General features: G+C 45.6%; 1 long non-coding RNA gene and 1 pseudogene across 1 annotated transcript; both read left to right on the top strand.

Annotated features, from left to right (window-relative positions):
* The first annotated feature begins 16,156 nt into the window (after positions 1–16,156).
* LOC142840388 (cationic amino acid transporter 3-like) lies at positions 16,157–20,905 on the top strand (annotated as a pseudogene).
* On the top strand, positions 17,420–17,966 carry LOC142840674 (uncharacterized). Its single transcript, XR_012908949.1, has 3 exons — positions 17,420–17,566; positions 17,714–17,826; positions 17,945–17,966. It is a non-coding gene; the product is annotated as an uncharacterized LOC142840674 (long non-coding RNA).
* Positions 20,906–22,446: the final 1,541 nt, after the last annotated feature.

Genomic DNA, 22,446 nt, shown 5'->3' with positions numbered 1-22,446 from the left:
GGGAAGATCTACTGAATCTTGAAGATTTTGAAGATGGAAATCATTGTCCAGCTTGAGAAATCACCCCCAAACCATTGTCAAATCAAAAGTTTGTGTTATTTCTGTGTGACAGCTTCAAAGTCATTGCCCCTTCCCTGTCATACAAATTGCTTCATTTTTTTTTCCTTTTCTTTTTTTTTCTGTCCCCTCTCCCCACATTGTGTTGGTTTTTTGAGACAGGGTTTCTGCGTAAACTAGCCTTGACTGTCCTGGAACTCGCTCTGTAAACCAGGCTGGCCTCGCCTGCCTCTACCTCCCATGTGCTGGATTTAAAGGCATGTGCCACCATGCCTGGTTTATTTGCAAGTTCTTTATAATAAAGTTCTAATTTTAAAAAGAAGATATTTAAGAAGCTAGGTAAAAAATTAAGAATACATTGTAATCATTCTTGCCTTACCAATTAGAATTATTTTTCCAGATCATCTCATTAACTACAAAAGTGGAAATCACTGTACTCACTGTCTTATAATAAATATTCAGACACCTAGATTTAAGAAAAAAGTGGGGGACTGGGCGGTGGTAGTGCACGCCTTTAGTCCCAGCACTCTTCCCTCTCCTACTTTGCAATCTTTACTTCTATTATAGCTACCTGAGGACTGCTACTTTCAACAGTTGCCTATGATGTAGAATAAGCAAAGCAATAGAATTGATATTATAGAGGATTTACTTCTAAACTAGCTTAGGACATGAAGTCACACAAAATAGAATTACTTCAGGAAGTGCTACATCCAAAACACCTCAAAGGTATAAGTGGTATTCTAATCAGGCTTGTTAAAGAGATAGTGGACCGTAGGGTCCCTAAAATGGTGATGTTTATTTACAAGGAGTGTAGCCTTCTGGGCTTCATTCCCATAACAAAGGAGATAATTTAGGCTCTCAATAGCACCTTAGTGTCTGACCCAAGAGGCCAGACCCTTGTCTTTAGAGTGTGGCCGGTAGGAGGATAGCTGATACAATCTGGGCTCAGGTGCAGCTTGGGTGGGTAGCAACCTCTCACTAGAAGAGATAAACCTTGGTGGTGTCTATGCAGTGCCAACTCTGCGGGCACACAATGTGCATGAGCTGTGGAGTCATTGCTAGCTCCACCTAGATTTCAAAGTACGCCTGCATGAGCCTTCAGACCCAAGCAGAGAACTGGAGTAAGGCTGTTGTAAAGTCCCTACCAGCGTAGTGCTTGGCAAAGCCATGGCCTTGTAACCAGAGCCAGTGGTCTTTTGCCCACAGAATAAGGCCCAACTAGAGCAGTGCCCCCAAAGAGCTATGGAAGTAGCTCTCCCCTATATAACCCCAGAACTATCAAGCCACCAGTGTTCATCAACAGCCTGGGAGAGGTACGGGTGGGTACCTGGTTCTAACTGGCAAGAAATTGCTGGGGGAGCTGTTCCCAGTGAGCCATGCCTAAAGCTCTTGAACTAAAACTCCATGCCACGTGTTTTCAAAAGCAACCTTTGTTCTTGAGTCTTAAGATAAAAGTATTTCCTCTGTTTGGGGTGGGGCTAGAGACTTGCACTATGGTTAGGATTACTTACTCCTGCTCAGTTCCCAGCACCCACACAGCTGCCTGTAACTCTCGCTCCGGGGGATCTCACACCCTCTTTTTGGCATCCTCCACAACCAGCCACCTGCATACATAAATAACAGTAAAAATTTTAAAATATATTTATAATGAGAGAGAGGGACACCTGTGACATCTGGACCTTGGGATTCCCTCTTAGAGAAATCTGTTGAGTGTCTTGGCACACACTGTTAATCTCATCACTCAGAAGCAAAGGCAAGTGAATCTCTGCGAATTAGAGACCAGCCTGATCTACGTAATGAATTCCAGGCCAGTCAGGACTGTGAAGTGAGACCCTGTCTCAAACAAACAAATGAACAAAAGCCTCCTGTTGGGAGGGACTCACAGCACCTCGCCCTTCCCTGAAGGTCTATAAGCTGTTAGGAGGTGCTTGGTGGTAAAGGGAGAGAAATTCTCTGGATCTAATGGTAGAGAATCCATTCTCCAAGCAATATCCTCACCCAGGACTCTGAAAGCAACCCTAGTGAAACACATAGCACAGACACACACACGCACACACCCATGCACACATGCGCACGAAGTGAAAGAAATTGAATAAATATTGCCCTATCATGTTTGGGACTTATTTGGGACAAATTATCCCCTTCTGTCCTATTTCTGACATTTGGAATAAGTATGTCTACCTACTGTCTGCCTCACAGTTGTGTTTTTCATTTATTTGTTTGATTTTTCTTCTCTCGGGTTTTTTTTTTTTGTTTTTGGGTTTTGTTTTGTTTTTTTTTTTTTGAGACAGAGTTTCTCTGTAACAGCCCTAGCTGTCCTGGATCTTGCTCTGTAGACTGGCCTCAAACTCACAGAGATCCATCTGCTTCTGCCTTCTGAGTGTTGGAATTAAAGGTATGCGCCACCACCACCTGGACTTTAATTTTTTTAATTATTTTTTTGCACATGGCATGAGTGGGCAGTCACAGGACAACTTTCAGGAGCTGGTTCTCTCCTTTCACCTTCTTTAGGAGATAGGGTTTTTGTTGCCCTTGCTACCATGCTACACACTCTAGTCTAATGGGCATATGAGCTTCAAGGAGATTCTCTGTCTCCACTTCCCATCTTGCTGTTAACAGTGCTGGGATAACAGATTCAAGGTACCTTACTCAGCTTTAAAAAAAAAAATAGGATCTCTGTGAGTTCGAGATCAGCCTGGTCTACAAGAGCTAGTTCCAGGACAGGCTTCAAAACCACAGAGAAACCCTGTCTCGAAAAACCAAAATAAATAAATAAATAAATAAAACCATGGCATCAAACTCTGGTCTTCAGGTTTATGTGGCGAGTGTTCTTCCCCCACTGAATAATCTCAATAACCCTTACAGCTTTGTTCTTCTAATCTTTGGCTTTTCTGAGCAATGAACATATGCGTCCACACATGTTTGTTTGTTGAGACAGCATTTCTCTGTGTATCCCTCGCTGTCCTAGAACTCGCTCTGTAGACCAGTCTGGCCTCAACCTCAACAGAGATCCACCTGCCTCTGCCTCCCCAGTGCTGGGATTAAAGCCGTGCACCACAACTGTAAATTTTAATCACATAATTTATATGACTTCTCCGGTTCACAGAGAATTTGCCTCCATATCAACCATACTTTGGGCCTCTCCCTTACCTTAGTTAGACAATATTTAGGTGAGTCTTTGGAATTAACCCTTAATGTTGATGCTAGAATGAGTTAAAACTTGGAGGGTTGTTGGGATGCCATGAATGTTGTACATTAAGAAAACATACATTTCAAGGAGGCCTTTAATTTCAGCACTCAGGAGGCAGAGACAAGTGGTCACTGAGTTCAAGGACAGCCAGGACCACACAGAGAAACCTTATCTTGAAAAAACAAAAAACACAAACCTTTTACATGTGAATAAATATTTGAATAAAGTTCCGTTAGGAGAAAATATGAGCAACAATAATGAAAAAAGTGCTAATATATGTTAAGGAGTCACTATATGTCTAATAAAGGGTATAGTACATACAAATTTACTTATTTAAAGAATTGTAATTGTATATATTTTAACTGTATACTGTGCTGCTTCGATGTGTGTATGGTGAATTGATTCCTATAGGTAAGGTCATTTGTAGAGGCATATCTCTCTAGTTACCACAGTAAGGGCACACATAAGATCTACTCGGCAAATTTCTACAGCATAATAGAGGGAGGGGCTGGAGAGTTGGTAAAAAGCACTGGTGGCCCTCACAGAGAACCAGGGTTCAGTTCCCAGCACCCACATGGTGATTCACAACCATCTATAACTCCAGTACCAGGGGATCCAGTACCCTCTTCTGTTCCCTCCCATCCCTAGCTTGAGCACCAAGCAGATATGAGGTACATATACATGCAGGCAAGCTACTTATATGCATAAAAATAAATAAAATATTTTTAAAAGAGTTATAATGTAATATTGTTAACTATAGTGCCTATGCTAACTTTATTATTAGATTATCATTAATAGATGCGTAAAACATTCATCTTACATATCCACTATTTGTATCTTTTTAATTATACTAATTTACAAAGTAGGTATTTTATTAGCTATTCCCATACATGCTTATAATGTAATTTGATCATATTCACCCTTTTTTTTGTCAGGACAGGGTTTCTCTGGGTAGCTTTGGAGCCTGTCCTGGAACTAGTTCTTGTAGACCAGGCTGGCCTCGAACTCACAGAGATTCACCTGCTTCTGCCTCCTGAGTGCTGGGATTACAGGCATGCGCCACCACTGCCTGGCTTGTTTGATTATTTTTATTTTATTTGTTCAGACAGGGTTTCTCTGTGTAGATCTGGCTGTCCTGGAATTCATTTTGTAGACCAGGTTGGCCTCTAACTCACAGGCCTGTCTCAGTCTCCTGAGTACTTGGGCTGGCTCACCCCTTTAATCCCAGCACTTGGGAGGCAGAGACAGGTGTATTGTAAGACAGGTGGATCTCTGTGATTTTGAGGCCAGCTTGATCTACACAGCAAGTTCTATGACAGCTCCAATGCCACAGAGAAACCTGTCTCCAAAAAAAAAAAAAAAGGCGTGTGCCAGCACACTGGATAACAATTAGTGGTTTCTGTTGTTTTGATTATAGCCATTTTGACTAAGGTGAGGTATAATTTCATTATGCTATTCTTTTGCATTTCCCTGGAGGCTAAGAATGTTGGATGTTTTCTCAGCTATTTATTTGGTCATCTGTGTTTCACTGAAAAATGCCTCTTCATTTCCACTGTCCATAATAAATATTAATTGAACTATCTTGTGTTGCCCAATTTCTTTAGTTTTTTATACAGTTTTAATATTAACTACTAATATTTTTATGATAGCGTGTGGTTAGGCACTATGGGATTCTGTCTGACTCTAATCAAAATCTTTTTCTTTGGAGGGACTAGCCACAAGCTCCTGCAACACGACTTTGGACAACTGCAGTAAGACCATAGTCCGACGAAGCCAGTCCAGCAACCAGTAAGGCCCATACTGCTTGCTGTGTGCTCCTTGCTGCTGAAGTATACTGCTACAGCCAACTCCAGGCAATACTGGCCAGAATAAAAGGTCACATATCTGTCACTAAGCCTGGGATTTATTCCAGGGACATCATCCACAGGGAATCTTAGAGATGGTGGCTATCTGAATCTGCCTGGATCTGCACTCAACTGGTCTAGCACTGAGCAAAGCAATGTACCTGCCACCATTAGCCAAGTGTCTTAGTGAAACACACGGTCCCCACGTGGTGCTAGGACAGGTCTGGAGGCTTGGGGACACTGGCCTGAAGAGAGCTGTTCTGTCTGTTTTGGGGTACCAGTCAGGGAGGCAGTTCTTTTTTTTTGTTTTTTTTTTTTTTTTTTTGGTTTTTCGAGACAGGGTTTCTCTGTGGCTTTGGAGCCTGTCCTGGAACTAGCTCTGTAGACTAGGCTGGCCTCGAACTCCCAGAGATCCGCCTGCCTCTGCCTCCCGAGTGAGGGAGGCAGTTCTTGAGCTGCCGCGGCTGATGCCAGAATGAATTGCATCAGTCTCGCAGCACAAGAAAGTACAGGTAGAAGAAAGGTGGCCAAGGCCCATCCTGAGGCTTGTGATAAGGCCAGCCAGAACTTTATTTGGCCTGACAACTGATGCAGGTCTGGAGACTTCAAGCTCTGGTCTAGCTCTCACTGAAATCCTGCTTGTCAGTGAATGAACTCTAAGGTAAGACTTGGCTGGAACTAAATTTCTCCCACTCAGCTGAAACCCACTACACACACTACCTCTCTCTTCAAGCTGCTTGAAGTCAGGGATGGGCAACTCTTCCTGCACTTTCTTTAATTTGGGCATTTTCTTCTTGTTATCTTTATTACTATACTAAAGCCACACACTGTTGTCTCCCAATTGGTAGTTTAGTTCTTTTCTAATTGTTGTGTCCTCGGATCAGAGTAGTGCTGTGAGATCTTCGCCACCGTTTCATTCCACCCACAGTGTATAATGGCAGGGCAGGCACTATTTCCAAACACTTACTTACCTTCCATTTCCTGACACTTTCCAAATGGAAAAACAGAGCAAAAGCCAAATATTGAAAATATTGCAGTTGTTTTAGAACTTTCTGCTTTTTCTGTTCTTTTTCTTTTCTTTTTTCTTTTGAGACAGGGTTTTTCTGTATAACAGCCCTAGCTATTCTGGAACTCACTCTGTAGACCAGGCTGGCCTTCAAACTCACAGAGATCTGCCTGTCTCTGCCTGTCGAGTGCTGAGATTAAAGGCATGTGCCACCATGCCTGGCTGCTCGATTTTTTTAAAGGACTTTATCCTTTTTCTTTTCTCTCCCAAGCTTATGTATGTATGTGCGTGTGTGTGTATGTATGTGTGTGTGTGTGTGTGTGTGTGTGTGTGTGTGTATATATATATTTGGTTTCTTGAGACAGGGTTTCCCTGTGTAACAGTTCTAGCTGTCTGTCCTGGAACTAGCTCTTGTAGACCAGGCTGGCCTCAGACTCACTCTGCCTCCTGAGTGCTGGGATTAAAGGCGTGTGCCACCATTGCCCTGCTGCCTACGTATATCTTTAAACACATTGTAAAATTTAGAGATTTTTTTCATCTGAATCTGTCTTTACTGCATATTTTTATCTTTTTCTGACCACATGAGTCTTTACTAAGCAGTATGACTAGGATTAAAACTGCAGCTTTGGTAGCTGGTTCTGCCCCATTCTTTAGCTTTCTGAGAGTCTAGCTTCATGGTGGAGGTACTGGCAGGAGTCACATTTATTGCCACAACTCTGTAGAGTTTCTAGGTCCGTGCCACCACCAAAAAACATGCTGCCAGCTGCTCATAGATACCATTGAAGGGATTCATGGTAGGGCCTCTTAAAACAACCGAGTAGTTTTTGCTGCCAATGCTGAGTTCAAGAAGCCTCTGCTTACTGCCGGCAAGCAGAGCCTACCGTAGTAAAAATGGTTACCAAGAAGCTGAGCTTGACTCTGTTCTTGTCTGTCTAGAATCCTTTTTTAAAAGCTTTCTCAAAGCCGGGCGGTGGTGGCGCACGCCTTTAATCCCAGCACTTGGGAGGCAGAGGCAGGCGGATCTCTGGGAGTTCGAGACCAGCCTGGTCTGTAAGAGCTAGTTCCAGGACAGGCTCCAAAACCACAGAGAAACCCTGTCTCGAAAAAAGAAAAAAAAAGAAAAGAAAAGAAATAAAAGCTTTCTCAGGCTTTATGTGGAAATTCTTGCCAAAAGTTTGGGCACCATTTGTAGATTTGCTCTCACTGGCAAGTCCATCTACCCTGCTGCTGGGGCATTCCTCCACTGGCATTTGAACCAGCTTCTTCCGAATTGCAATGTAAACTGAAGAGCAGCGGCTCTCTGGGAATCCGTTAGTCCTTCAGCACCAGATGAGGGCTGCTGAGACATCTAGTCTCATGCAACTGCCGGATTCTCAGCCTCTGCAGTGGAAGACAGCCATTGTTGGACTACCTGGAATGCATCCTGCAAGGCAATCGAATGAATCCCCTTTTAATAAATACATGTTAAATACAGGCACACATATATTCTTTCTGTTGGCTCTGTTCTTTTAGAGAATGCTGGCGAATGCACAGTGTATTGGACTATTCTGTTTACATCTTTGTCTCCCCTACTGTGCTGTGAGCTCCTTGAAGATAAGACTGATTTCACGTTTCAGCATAGTGTCTGATGAGTATTGTAGGAATAAAAATGAAAGCAGAGGTCCATCATATCAGGAAATGCTTTAGAAGACTTAAGGAGGTCTAAGAAAAGTGCTGTTTTAAGCCTTCTTGTTCAAGCCCCTCTAAGGAGCATCATCCCCAGCTGTCTTAGTCACTGTCCAATTGCTGTGAAGAGATACCACGACCACGGCGAGTCTTACACAGGAAAGCATTTAACTGGGGCTGGCTTACAATTTCAGAGGTTCAGTCTGTTATCATCATGGTGGGACACATAGTAACACATAGGAAGACATGGCGCTGGAGAAGGAGCTGAGAGTTCCACATCTGGATTGGCAGGCAGCAGGAAGAGAGAGACAGTGAACCTGGCTTGAACATTTGAAACCTCAAAGTCCACCCCCAATGACACACTTCCTCCAGCAAGGTCAAACCTACTTCAACAAGGCCACACTTCCTAGTGCCACTCCCTAGTGACCAAGCATTCAAAAATATGAGCCAATGGGGATCATTCATATTCAAACCAGCACACCTTATATCACCACCATATTTCACTTAGAGATGTCGTTATACTCGTGAGCTTCACTATAGTCATTGCGTCTTATGGTGGCTCCGCCCTTTACCTGTGCTTGATGGCAGAAACTAATGGAGCCAGAATGTATAATCCACAAATGGTACACGGTAAATAGGTTTCCTAGAATGGAGATTTCTCTTCACCAGAATCTCTTTTTCCTAAAGTCTGTACTTACTTTAAGAATTAGGGAAGAATGAAGAGATGTCAGCCGGGCATGATGGCACAGTCCTTTAGTCCCAGCCCTGGGTGACAGAGGCAGATGCACCTCTGAGTTTGAAGCCAGCCTAACTTACAGAGCAAGTTCCTGGATAGCCAGCCAGGAACAGGGCTATACAGAGAAACTCTGCCTCTAAAAACCAAAACCCAGAGAGAGGTGGGGGAAGAATAAAAAAAGAAAAAGTGCCATCTTCTGTGTATAGTTGTATCTAGTGTGTACAATTTATTACTGGGACAAGGACATTACACAAGTCTTTAATCAAGGAAACCTGAATGTCTTCCCAGTTTTAAAAAAGATATATCTTTGTTGTGTGTCTATTTTGTCTGCATGTATGTCTATGCACCACATGGGTGCCTGTGTACTCACAGAAGTTAGAAAGGGACGTTGGATCCCCTGGAACTGGAGTTACAGATAATTGTGAGCCACCGTATGGATGTAAGGAACCAAACCCTCATCCCCTTGAAGAGCAACTGGTGTTCCTAACCACTGTCCTCAGCACCCTTTCTCCAGTTTTTAAGGTAGACCCTAGAGTATTTCTTGGCTGTAATGGAGGGGTTCATTTTCGCCCCTGGGATAGAGCTGATACAAAGGAAATGGTTCAGACCATGATGCTGCGCTCTGCTTGAAATCAGCATTGTGGTGGTGTTCTCCGTAAGTAACAGAAATAACGGAAGCGAAGACTTTGTGTTTTACTAGGATTGATCTTAAGAGCAGATAGAGACTTTTCTAGAATGCAGAAGGAAAATTAATCCAGCTATTCTGTGTGTCAGCTATTCTTTCTCTCTCTCTCTCTCTCTCTCTCTCTCTCTCTCTCTCTCTCTCTCTCTCTCTCTCTGTGTGTGTGTGTGTGTGTGTGTGTGTGTGTGTGTGTGTGTGTGTGTGTGTGTGTTTTGGGACAGCGTTTCTCTGTGTAAACAGCCTTAGCTGTCCTGGAACTTGCTTGTAGACCAGGCTGGCCTCCGAATTTGCAGAGATCCGCCTGTCTCTGCCTTCTGAGTGCTGGGATCGAAGGCGTGCACCATCATTCCTGGACTCCAGCCATTCCTATTGGATCAAGAATGTGTCTTGCATACCCGGTTTTCTATTCTTGCAGCATTATTATAATAACGAAATCTGAAAAGAGGATGGTGCTTCTTTCAGGACGCTTTAACAGCGTGCTCTGCTGAGCTGAGTGTGATAGGACATGCTGCAACCCCCGACACTTGGGAGACTGCAGCAGGAGGATTGGAAGCTTGAGACCAGCCTGCCTGTCTCAGTATTTTTTTTTTCTTTTGAGAAAGGGTTTCTCTGTGCAACACCCCTAGCTGTCCCGGAACTCACTCTGTAGATCAGGCTGGCCTCGAACTCACCTGCCTCTGCCTCCCCTAGTGCTGGGATTAAAGGTATGTGCTACCACGTATGGTTCAAGAAAAAAAAAACCTTTTTTTCGAGACAGGGTTTCTCTGTCAAAATATTTTTTAAAAAGGCTAGGGATGTATTTCAGTGTTAGAGCAATTGCCTAGCCTGCCTAAACATTTTGGTTTCATTCCCAGCACTGTAAAGCAAACAAGGTTGAGGGTGTGGGTCAGTAATAGGACATTTGCCTAGTATGCTCAAGCCTTGAGTTCAATCCCCAGTACTAAAATAAACAAAGAACCAGGAGAGGTCAATGTGGCAGAACTGACTACACTTAGTTAATTTCCGGGGACATTTTAATTGTCAGTTGAGCACTCAGAATTGGCTCTTTTGAGTACAGTTCTGCTTTTCACTAAGTATGGAAATGTACAGGGCTTGTCAGGGGAGGGGTTAAGTGCTCTACCACCAAGTTGCATCCTTGGCCCCCAAACAACTTTTTTAACCTGAAAAACTGGAGATTATATTCAACAGTGATACTACCGTCTACTACTCCAGAATGCTACTCTAGAACCTTTCATCTGGCCTCTCCATTGCCACCTAATTTGAATTCCTTTCCTGAGACAATGTTGAAATTAAAGCACCCACATCACATTTTTTTTTTAAGAGAAAAAACAAGTCTCCCTCAAGGCTGGCCTCAAACCTGGGATTCTCCTGCCTCTGCCTCCTGAACACTGAGATTAACAGTGTGTGCCGTCAGCCAGGTTCCACATTTTCTCTATGGGAGTAGACTCTATAGGATGTCAAAGCAAAGACCTTGCCTGCCACGGTCTAGCAACACCATCGGCTGTGCTCTAGCTTTTGCCATATGAGCCCAAAGCCCTCATCCGTGTGCCTTCAGATTCCCCTGAAACACTCATTTCTCTTCACTAGCATGCCTGCGCCTGCTCACTGCCGTCTTTCGGGGCTCTTCTTTCATGGCTCGAGCCAGTGACTTGCATCCTTCTGCCTTTTCTTCAGATACTGCTGGTTTAGCCTGCTCACTCACTCACACCAGGTGTTCTGTCTCTTCCTGCCAGGTCCTTGGATCACGTGCCTGCTCTCTATGCAGGCTCTCTACAGTAAACTTGCAGAGTCTATAATTAAAAAGACAAAAAGTAGGTGAAAGACAACGTGGCATTTGTTAGAAAGTTAGCAGCACTAGGGAGGCAGAGACAGGCAGATCTCTGTGAGTTCGAGGCCAGCCTGGTCTACAAGAGCTAGTTCCAGGACAGGCTCCAAAGCAACACAGAGAAACCCTGTCTAGAAAGAAGAAGAAGAAGAAGAAGAAGAAGAAGAAGAAGAAGAAGAAGAAGAAGAAGAAGAAGAAGAAGAGGAGGAGGAGGAGGAGGAGGAGGAGGAGGAGGAGGAGGAGGAGGAGGAGGAGGAGGAGGAGGAGGAGGAGAAGAAGAAGAAGAAGAAGAAGAAGAAGAAGAAGAAGAAGAAGAAGAAGAAGAAGAAGAAGAAGAAGAAGAAGAGGAGGAGGAGGAGGAGGAGGAGGAGGAGGAGGAGAAGGAAGAGGAGGAGGAGGAGGAGGAGGAGGAGGAGGAGGAAGAGGAAGAGGAAGAGGAAGAGGAAGAAGAAGAAGAAGAAGAAGAAGAAGAAGAAGAAGAAGAAGAAGAAGAAGAAGAAGAAGAAGAAGAAGAAGAAGAAGAAGATTGTCTTGGATATAATCACATGAGCCCTTAAATGGAAGCATGAGACTAGAGTGTAGCTCAGTGGTAGGTCCCACGGTTAGTGAGACGAGAGTGTAGCTCAGTGGTAGATCCCATGGTTAGTGAGACTAGAGTGTAGCTCAGTGGTAGGTCCCACAGTTAGTAGGCATAAGGATTCACTCTCCAGTACTCCACCCCCAAAAAAGTAGATGCGGAGAAACCAGAAGGGTTTCCAACACAGCTGGAAGGTGGCGCATACACAGTGCGACCCGTTCAAGTATGGTACAGTACCCCCACCTGTCCTTAGTCGTGCTTTAAGCCTCCACAGGTATTCATTCCACAGAGCTGAACCTCCATAGCTTCCAATCAGCGATCAACGCTGAAGGGTTTGCAACTGTCCAGGCAGGAAAAATATTCTAAAGAGGCACCTGGGCCCCTCCCTTTGGCTATCAGACCGTGGAGACAATGGATTCCAAGGACTGGAATTTCCCCAAGAGTCTCAAACTCCAGAGGTGGGAGTTTGTCTTTCTGGAAGAAATCTCACACTACTTGTCAGCCCACCTTGTACAAGAAACTGAAGCTGGGACCACAGCTTGACAGGGACTGCTTAAATCCCTCGACCTCTAAGCCTCAGCCTCAAGTGAGTGCTCTGAAGAGGGGGAGTGGTGCTCCCGGTGCTCCCAGGACTTAACTATCCCTCTTCCCAATGTGGCACATTGAAGAAATCGCTGTTCTCTGTTTTTCGCTATTAATTGTGCCTTTTACTTTTGTTAAAGTGCTTGTTGTGGCTGCCAGGCTTTGCCTTTAAAGTCTCTGTTGAGAGGGTTGGGGTCACCAACAGCTGAAGTAAGTGTTGGGAGGAAATGAGCAGTTACCAGGAATGGGCCTCGGGTTTCCTTTGGTGGTGAAAACGTTCTTAAACTGAAGGATGCACACTCTGTGACTAAAGCGAGAGAGAGAGAGAGAGAGAGAGAGAGAGAGAGAGAGAGAGAGAGAGAGGATGGATGGATGGATTTTGATGGGCACAGTGGTACAAGCTTGCAATCTTATTACCTGAAAGACTGAGGCAGGACAATCAAGAGTCCAGTTTGGGCTACATGAGCCTGTCTCAGAAAGCTGTGAACTTTTTGATGTAAATAGTCTCTCTGTAAGTAATTTCATCGTTTGTAATAAATTGCACACATTTGTTTGATATTCAGCCTAATTTCTGGGTACCCAGTTTCTAAAGTCCTTGGATTCTCCAAAGTGATTTTTGTTATCTCCAAATGTCTTTTGTATTGCTAATGATGCCTGCTGGATGGGGGTTCCAGAACAGCTTCCGGATGGGGGTTGGTTGCCAAGGGAACCAAATTGGGATCTGAAGGATTTCAAGAAATATTGTTTATTTGTACATTTGAGATACTTGATAATCCTGGAGAGGGACATCTGTTATTACCAAGCCCTGTAGGGCTTTCCAACACCAGCTAGAGGCCTTTACTCTCCCCTGGCTTCTTGCATCTTTGTAGCTCCACAGCTCAGTCATCCCACATTCGTTAAGGTTCAGCTTGAGCCCTTGCAACTCTTTCCCCTCAATGTCTTACAAACGAAGCCTTCCTTAGCATTCCAGTCTGTACTATCTGTCCGAACATTTATTAGTTTGCCAATTAATCTCAAGTTGCCGTCAATCACTGAGTTGAAGCAGCCACGATGCTGTCATATACACTAATACATTATTTTGAATCTGCATCAGATTTTCATTGAATAGTCCTCTGTGCCAGACAGGAAGACTTGACTTCATAACGCTACTGAAGCAGCCCTAAGTACCCAATCATCCAAGAAAGAGATCCAGGTGTGCTAGAAGCGTCTTGTGACCAAAGTCTGCAAAGGCTGTAAGGCTCCCTCAGAAAAACAATTCTATAAATCACGGAAAACAGTCACTGCTTCCCCACAGTTCTGCAAGGCCTAAGCACTTTAAAAAGCCAAATATTCATTCCGGTATTTACCCTAGATGCAGTGAAGAAACCTGTTCCATTCTAATGTTTGCCTTGGAGACAGTGACTGCTAGACTCCCGCAAGTTGTTTCACCAGCTGTTCAGCGACTGCATCCTTTTTGTTTGTTTGGTGTGGAGGTGAGTGGGGGTGGGGTGGCCAACAGAAGCCTCACACATCCTGGCTAGGCAAACCCTCTACCACTGAGCCATCTCTGTAGCTTGCTTTATTGAATGCCCAAGAGGTGCTTTACCCAGCTGAAAAGAACGATTCCTTTGAAAATGAATTTGTAATCGGGGTTGGTGGGGCAGCTTTGTAACCAAACATTTTAGGAAGCTCAAGCCTGCAGGAGTATAACTAGTTTAAGGCTAGCCTGAGCTAAGGAGGAAATTTCTGGTGACCTCGGGCTAGAGAGGAGACTCTCAAGAAGGCTTTGGCGGCTGGATGAGCACTGGCAGGTTCCTAGTGAATCATGAAAGGAGGCCATGTGTTTTGGGCTATCCTGAGTTGCTAAGATGGCTTAGTGGAAGGGAACAACACCTTCACAACACTTACAACCAAGGCGGTAGGAGTTCTATCTAAGAACTTCAGTCTCCTACTGTTTCCTAGTAACTCAGAGCCTAAAAGGCCCCACCGCTTGCTTGAGCTTCACGTTTCCTCTCTCTTGTGCATTTAAATGAGGTAGAGGGCCTGTGGGAGACAGACCTGAAAACAATAGGCCGGGTTTATCAGAAGGGTGATTTCCACAATAATTATGAAGCTCCAAACTTCAGTTAGTCCCAGTGAAACGGAACCAAAAGGGTGGGGCTGTAGCAGCTCATTGATAAAGCCTCAGCATTGACCCCCATCGCTACAAATTTTAAAAAGTTTCTCTCCCTCAATAGTAGTAATTTCACATTTATTGTTGATAGGCAGGTAGAGAGATGCTGCAAATACCTTGTGGCCTAGAACTCTACACAGGAGTAATTGTCCGTGGACAGGTGGTTTGAAACGGTCTTCCGCTCATCCTCTGTGTCTGCATTAGAAACAGTTGAGGCCGAGAGCTGAGGGGCAGCAGTCAGATGGCTGGCTGCCCAGAGTCCTGCACGGTCCTTCCGAAGGGTTTCATGCCGACAGGAACGAGATGGAGACTTGGTGCTATTTGCCTCGCCGGCCTTCACACAAACCCAATTCTCTTTATTCGTGTCCCCCCCCCCCCCCCAGTGCTGCTTATAATCACTGTTTCTGACTAATCCTGCACAAAAGTAGAAAATTCCCAGGGGATCTATGATCAGGAAGCTTCTTCTTGTCCTCTGACCACCAGAGAGGCAAATGGGAAAAGGTTATCCTCCCGCTTTTCTCATTCCCCGCCATGCCCTCCCTGCTTGCTGTTTTTGGTTGGGAAGCAATCTCAGGCTTGCAAAGCCAAGTAACTCGTGTGTGTGTGTTGTGTGCCCGTACACTAGCCTGCGCGTGGGTACGTATATTGTGTTGTGTGTCATGCGTAGGATCCCATATTACTGGCTCCTCCTCCCAGTGAATATAGGGGCGCTTGGTGTGCAACGACCTTAAGCAGCAGCATTGAAGCCTAAGCAGCTTCTGTCTGCAGACCCAGCCCAACTCTGAAGTCAGCCTCACCGAACCAGATCTGAGAATCTCCGCTCTCTGGGCTTGTCACAGCTCTCTGGTAAGCCTTTGGGACCGACACGTGTGTCAGAGTGGGGAGAGGGAGGGTCCTCAAGTACCTAGGCTTCTCAGGCAACCACGGCGTGCAGTTGCATCAGCGGGCTGTGTGACCTGTTGCTGGCAAGACCCTAGCCCAGGGGCCAGGGCTCCCTAGCTCCAGCGCAGCCCCAGACCGCTTCTAGATGGAACCATACAATCTAGATGCTGAATTTAGGACCATCGGGCGGGACCCCTACTCTGTGAAGAAGGGAATGTGAGCCATCTAGGGCTGGCTTTGTACCCCCCCCCCCCGGGGCGCATCTCCCAATTTCAGATACCAAAGCCCCGCTGGATCCTCACAGACCAGCCTAAGGCAGGCGGGAGGAAGTGGGGGAACATTTGCTGGCTCAGGCAGAGCGCTGTGGGCTTGGTGAGGAGGGATGAGATCGAGGCAGTGCCCACTTTTAACCTGCAGCAAGGTCAGTCCCTCTCTTCCAGGCAGTGGGTAGCCATGTCTTTTTGAAGCCCTCCAGGCTCACACCGAAAGAAATGTGGGTATTGGGTGTGAGAAAGCGCTCTCCCAGAGTTGCCCTGAGTTGAGTTCCTCTCGATTCACCAGGAGCTGCAGGCCAGGAAGCAGAAACGTTACATTTCAGGGCTGCTGGGCTGAGCTCTAGGGTAAATCCCATAGGTTCTTGGCCAGAAAAAGAAGAAACATAGTGTCCAAGCACTTACTAAGGGGTTTTCACTTGCCTCTTCTGCGCAATGAGTTCACCAGCCTCAGAGATACTGTAATTCCTACTTGCGTTATTATTGTAATTCCTATTTGCCTATGAAGAATCGGACGTTAGAGGTAAAGTGGCTCGCTCCCTGCACACCTACCTTCCTTTGTCCCTGTAGTGGAGTGGGCTTTGTAATTCACTTTCTGAGCTTAGGGATAATGAGACCCATTGAAGGGCTTTTGTCTTGTTTTTTCACCAGAACCTAGCATCCTCCCTCTTCAAATGCCAGCCAGAATGCAGTAGCAGGCACTTAGAAGATTCGGTCAAAACCTGGTGCATCTAGTAGACGCATGTTGGAGCCAGGCATGGGCAAGACCCGCCTTGCCAGATGCCTAACCACCCTCGACTTAGTGGCCCTGGGTGTGGGCAGCACATTGGGCACAGGTATGTATGTCCTGGCTAGTGAGATGACCAAAGATAAAGCGGGGCCATCCATTGTGATCTGCTTTTTGGTGGCTGCTTTTTCTTCTGTGTTGGCTGGACTGTGCTATGCTGAGTTTGGTGCCCGGGTCCTCCGCTCTGGTTCTGCATATCTCTACAGTTATGTCACTGTTGGTGAACTCTGGGCCTTCACCACCGGCTGGAACCTCATCCTCTCCTACGTCATTGGTGAGATAGATGCTTGGGGTGCGATGGGGGGGGTGGAGTGGGTGACTATCCAAGTAGCGAAGGGATTATAGATCCAGAAATCTGAGTGGAATAGTGAAGCCGAACTTTTCATTATTTTACCTAGTATCAAAATACTTATAGATGTTTACTTTATATTTTTATTTGTAGGGGTGTGTGGAGATGAAGGGGGGTTGAAGGTGAAGAACAATTGTATACCTTTGTTTGGTGTTCATTCATTAAGATACTGGTTTGGGCTTTAAAAATTAATAGCAGGAGCTGGTTGTATTGGTGGGCACCTGTGATCCCAGAACTCAGGAGGCTGAAGTGGGAGGGTCCTAAGTTTGTTGAGTTCAAGGCCAGGCTAAGTTAAGTAGAGACCTGTCACCTCCCTCCCCCCAGGGTAAGATGGGTAATAATGGTGGGGATCAGTGTGAGCCTGTGTAGTCGGAGGGAACTTGACCTCATCATTTTCCTGAGTATTGGGATTATAGTACAAAATGCAATTGCTATACCAGGTACAGCCAGTGTGGCCCGGGCTTGGAGCTCTGCTTTTGACAATCTGATTGGGAACCACATCTCTGAGACTCTGAAGGGGACCATCTCACTGCATGTACCCCCTGTTCTCGCAGAATATCCAGATTTCTTTCCTTTGGCCCTTGTGTTGCTGCTCACTGGTGAGGCAAGGGGCGGGGTTGAATGATGGGCGGGGTTGGGCCTGGAAGGGCTTGAGGGTGTGGAGTGGTAAGGATGAGGAGGGTAGGAAGCTGGGAAGGAAGGAGTCTGCCTCATAGAGGCAGGAAAAGCAAACTTGGAGGAAGGATTTAGTCTCTCAGGATCCTGAACAATTCTCTCCACAGGATTGTTGGCCATGGGGGCGAATGAATCAGCCCTGGTTACCAAAGTGTTCACAGGGGCCAACCTCTTGGTTCTCGGGTTTGTCTTCATCTCTGGCTTCGTTATGGGAGACCCGAAGAACTGGAGCCTCACAAAAGAGGACTATTGCTTGACCATGGGTGGACCCAATGACACTTGTAGGTTAGAGACCCACAAAGCTGGGACCCTCATGGGGGAGGAGGGGGAATCCATAATGGGAGTGGGAGACAATAAGCAGCTGGGCCTTAGAGAAAAGGTACAGGCTTAGCTGAACAAACTCTAACCGTTTCTGTTCCTCTTGCACTCTAGCTTCGAGTCTATGGGCTCTGGAGGTTTCATGCCTTTTGGCGTGGAAGGGATGCTCCGTGGCGCTGCTACCTGTTTCTATGCCTTCGTTGGTTTTGACTGTATTGCGACCACTGGTCAGTCACACCCTCCTGGCTCACCTTGGATGCAGTGTGTGATCATACAGACTGGGGGTGGTAGGGGAGCGAGCCTACTCCCCTGGTTCAGAACATTGTGCCATGTGTTTTCTTACAGGGGAAGAGGCTCAGAATCCACAGTGCTCCATCCCTATGGGATTGATAGAGGCAGTGCCCACTTTTAATCTGCAGCGAGGTCAGTCCCTCTCTTCCAGGCGGTGGGTAGTTATGTCTCTTTGAAGCCCTCCAGGCGCACACCGATAGGGATGTGGATATTGGGTGTGAGAAAGGGCTCTCAGAGTTGCCCTGAGGTGAGTTCCTTTTGATTAACCAGGAGCTGCCGGCCAGGAAGCAGAAACCTTACATTTCAGGGCTACTGGGCTCTAGGGTAAATCTTATAGGTTCTTGGCCTCCTGTTCCGTGTCCTTGCTAGGGTACACAGTGGCACACGCACCCCCATTGTGGCCACTGTGGTATCTGGTGTTATCGCAGGTAACAAAACAGAAACACCCCTTTTTATTGTTTCACCAGCTCCTTTTACTTCCTTCTCACCGCTTTCTGCCTTCCCATTTTAGCATTCATGGCCTTCCTCTTCGAGCTCGCTGATCTTGTGGACCTCATGTCGATTGGGACTCTGCTCGCTTACTCCCTGGTTTCCATCTGTGTTCTCATTCTCAGGTAAGACTTGCGTTTGTTTCTGGGTAAGGCTGAGGTGCTCATTCCTTCTCTGCCTTCTGTCATCCTGACTCTCCTTGAGTAATGTGGGTATCTTGTCCTGTCCAAAAGAGCTTCTCTCCCACCCCCATCCCCCGTGTATGTAAGTGTGTGTATGAGTCAGAGTTAGGTGTCTATCCACATCCCTCTACATCCCTCTCCACTGTATTCTTTTAGATAGAGTCTCTCATTGAAGCTGGAGCTCACTGGTTGGCAAAATTGGCTGACTAATGGGAATTCCAGGAATCCTAGCTTCAACCCCCTGGCACTGGGGTTACAGGACACCTGGGTTTTAAATGAGTGCTGGCTATCCAAATTCAAGTCCAATAATCACACTTGTGTGGCAAACACTTGAATATTTAAAAATAAATTCTCTGTGTCTGTCTGTCTGTCTATCTGGTGTCCTTGGGGGCCAGAAGAGGATATTGAATCCCTTGGAGCTAGAGCTATAGGTGGTCTTGATCTGCCCAATGAGAGTACTAGGAACTAAACTTAGGTCCTCTGAAGAGAAGTAAACACTTTTAACTAACTGCCAAGCCATCTCTCCAGACCCTTTACAGACTGAGTCATCTCCCCAGCCCAAGCTTCTACCTTCAATGGCCATAAAGAAGCTACCTGGAAAAAATACGGAGAACTGTTAGGAGATGCTCTTAAAATTGGTTCTTACTTTTGCCACAGATATCAGCCTGACCAGGAAATGAAGAATGGTGAAGAGGAAGTGGAATTGCAGGAGGAGAAGACACTTGAAGCAGAGAAGCTGACTGTCCAGGCCCTGTTTTATCCAGTCAGCTCCATCCCCACCCCCCTTTCTGGCGGAGTTGTCTATGTTTGCTCCTCACTGCTTGGTGAGCAGTGGATTCTTCTTTCCTTTACTTTTGTTTGTTTGTTTGTTATATATTTATTTACTTTTATGTGTATGAGCATTTTGCCTGCATGAGTGTCTTTGTGCTGTATGCATGCCTGGTACCTACATAGATCAGAAGAAGGCATCTGATCTCCTGGAACTGGAGTTATAGCCAGTTGTGAGTTGCCAAATTGTACTGGGAACCAAACTGAGGTCTTCTGGAAGAGCAACAAGTGCTCTTAACTGCTGAGCCATATCATAGTCCCAAGCAGTGGTTTTATTCTTTTGGGAAAGTTTGGAGAGCCCAGCTTGACAGGGTGGACATTATGTGGTAGCATTCGGTGAGAGAGAGGTCAAGCAAGAGGGTAACCCTTCTGGGAATGGAGGCCTTAGCATCTTTGCATATTCCACAAGAGTTGGTTTTGATGCCTCTCCACTTGACTTTTGAAGCTCTACTACTGATTGTTCTTTGCCTGGTGCTGAAATGGTGGACAACTCCACTTAGTTCTAGAGACCCTGTGTGGGTCACAGTGATTGTGCTGATCCTGGGGCTCATTCTTGGAATTGTTGGAGTTATCCGGAAACAGCCACAGAGCAACACCCCCCTTCACTTTAAGGTAAATGATGTCTCTTCCCCTCACCAATCCATCTTGGGACAATTCGGGCTTGTACCTTATATTCTTTAATTGGACACAAGAAGGTAGGTGTTAGAACTATTTGGGCCAGACTCGTTGCTGATGCTCTCTAGTTCCTCCTTTCTGGTTCCATTTTCTTAAATTCCGGATGTGGGGAGTCTAATAATATGTGTGGCAAATGAGTAGCCTCTGGGATCCAGGCCATGAGGAGAAGAGTAGGGGTTGAACTTGGCCTGCTCTGCCCCCAGTAAGGTAAGAACCCTTGTGTTGTATGTCTATCTTGTTTTGCAGGTGCCTGGTTTGCCTCTGCTCCCACTGGTGAGCATCTTTGTGAATGTTTACCTGATGATGCAAATGACAGCTGGCACTTGGGCCCGATTTGGGATCTGGATGCTGGTTGGTAGGTGTCTGCTTCTCCGTCCTACACCGGCTCCTTTCTCTCTTGATCTCCAGTTGGAGACCTATTAAACCATTCCAGGTTACATTTCCCCACCTTACAGTTGTCTTTCCTTACTAGGATTTGCTATCTACTTTGGCTATGGGATCCAGCACAGTGTGGAAGAAGTTAAGAGTCATCAAACCCTACCCAGACCAAGGACCCGAACTGTAGACCTTGATCTCACCGCTTCCTGTGTTCACACAGTTTGACCTAATCATACCTGAGTGCTGTCTAGGCCCCTTACACAATCATGGGGAGCACTCTTGACCCCACGGAGAGTTGGGCCTCTCCTGTGATACTATAGTGGGGAATACTAAATAGAGCTCTATTTATTGTGGAACAGTGGATGTGTCTATACTGTTTCTCCTTTACTTTTTGTTTACTTGTCTACTTTGAAATTGTCTCTGTAGTTGTTTCCTGACTTTGTAAAAAATGCTATTAAAAAAAACTGGGAAAAAACTGTCCTGTTCTTTGCTTATTAGAGGTGATATACAGCTTGACTCTAAGGCTGGAGAGACTCCAGGAAGTGTCCTGTCTTTTTCTCTGTGGCCACAATGTTCTCTGGGGTTGGGGTGGACTCTGGTCTCAACACTGGCTGGCTTATACAGTCAGACCAGTGTCTTCAACTGCACATCTTTCAGTGGGATTAGTCTCAGACTCCAGTCATTACCTGGGCAACACAGCTCATAGGAGCTGTGGGCACTAGAGGGCCTTTTTTAAGGTTCATATATGCAAGGGAACTGCTTGCCATAGAAGAGTAGGAGCTCAGTGCTTAAAACTCCACTCAGATAAAAAAAAAGTATGCGTTTATTCACTTACTCAACAATTATGTAAAATTGTAGACCCTGTTCTGGGGGCTGGTGACACAAAACAGTGAAACTCTGATCTCAAGGAACTCCCCATCTAGTGAGGAACCTATTGGACTAGCCCGGTGAGTGTGGAAGCACAAAAGGACCACGTTTGACCTGAGGGCTTGAGAAGTAGACTGAAGGGAGGGTGTGATTGCCAGTGAGCTGGGAAACAATCAGATTAGGAGAAAACAGAGTCTTTGGCCTGACTGCAGTCGTAGTGGAACTGGAAGTAGCATGCACGTAGTTATGTATGCGTGCATGTCTTCGTACACCCCAGGGAACTGGGAACTTCCCTTGTGGATGGGGTGCCTGTGTGTAAGGAAGGGATAGCGAGTCACAAGACTTAGGGTGAATTTTCAGTGTAGCTGGGAAGCCAGGGCAGGGAGATAATGCTACCTTTTATGGAGTATTTATGCCAGTTCTGCATAAGTCTCATTTTGTTATTAAGCCTACAAAGTAGATATAATTGTGTTTTACAGATGAAAGAACAGGATTTTGGCGGGTGTGCCCTAGTCACATAAGTTCAAAAGACTAAGGCCAGAAGGAAATTTAGTCACAGGTCTGGTGACTTTATAAATATGCATGTGGGTTTAGTTTCACATAGGTAAAAATAGCCAGTAACTTGAATTAGAGGCCTAGATCAGGGTGACAGATTTAAGTCATCAACACAGGTCATATGTGATAGAAGCCTTGTGGAACTAAAGATTGCTCCAGGATAAAATGGGATAATGCAGAAGTTGAATAATTTCCTTTATGTATGGAGAGATAAATATGAGTACTAGATAGGCCATTTCCAGAAAAAAAATGACCAATACAAGAAAAGATCCTTATCCTCACTTACTAAAAAGAGAAAGCAGTTGTGTGGTGGTAGCACACGCCTGGGAGGCAGATGGAGCTATGAGTTCGAGGCCAGCCTGGACTACGAGAGCTAGTTCCAGGATAATTTTAGGTTCAGTGTATGAGAGGCAGCATGCAATGTTTGTCTTTCTGAGTCTGCCTTTTTCTCAATTTATGATTTCTAGCTGCATCCATTTTCTTGCAAATGTAATGATTTCAATTTTCTTTTACACCTGAATGAAATTTTGTTATGTATATGTACCATCCTTTCTTTTTTTTTTTAAGATTTAGCTGGGTGTG

Source organism: Microtus pennsylvanicus, chromosome X (assembly GCF_037038515.1).
Source record: "Microtus pennsylvanicus isolate mMicPen1 chromosome X, mMicPen1.hap1, whole genome shotgun sequence".
Taxonomy (NCBI): Eukaryota; Metazoa; Chordata; class Mammalia; order Rodentia; family Cricetidae; genus Microtus; species Microtus pennsylvanicus.
Note: the sequence above shows the minus strand (reverse complement) of the source record. Positions and strands in the feature narration are given on the sequence as shown.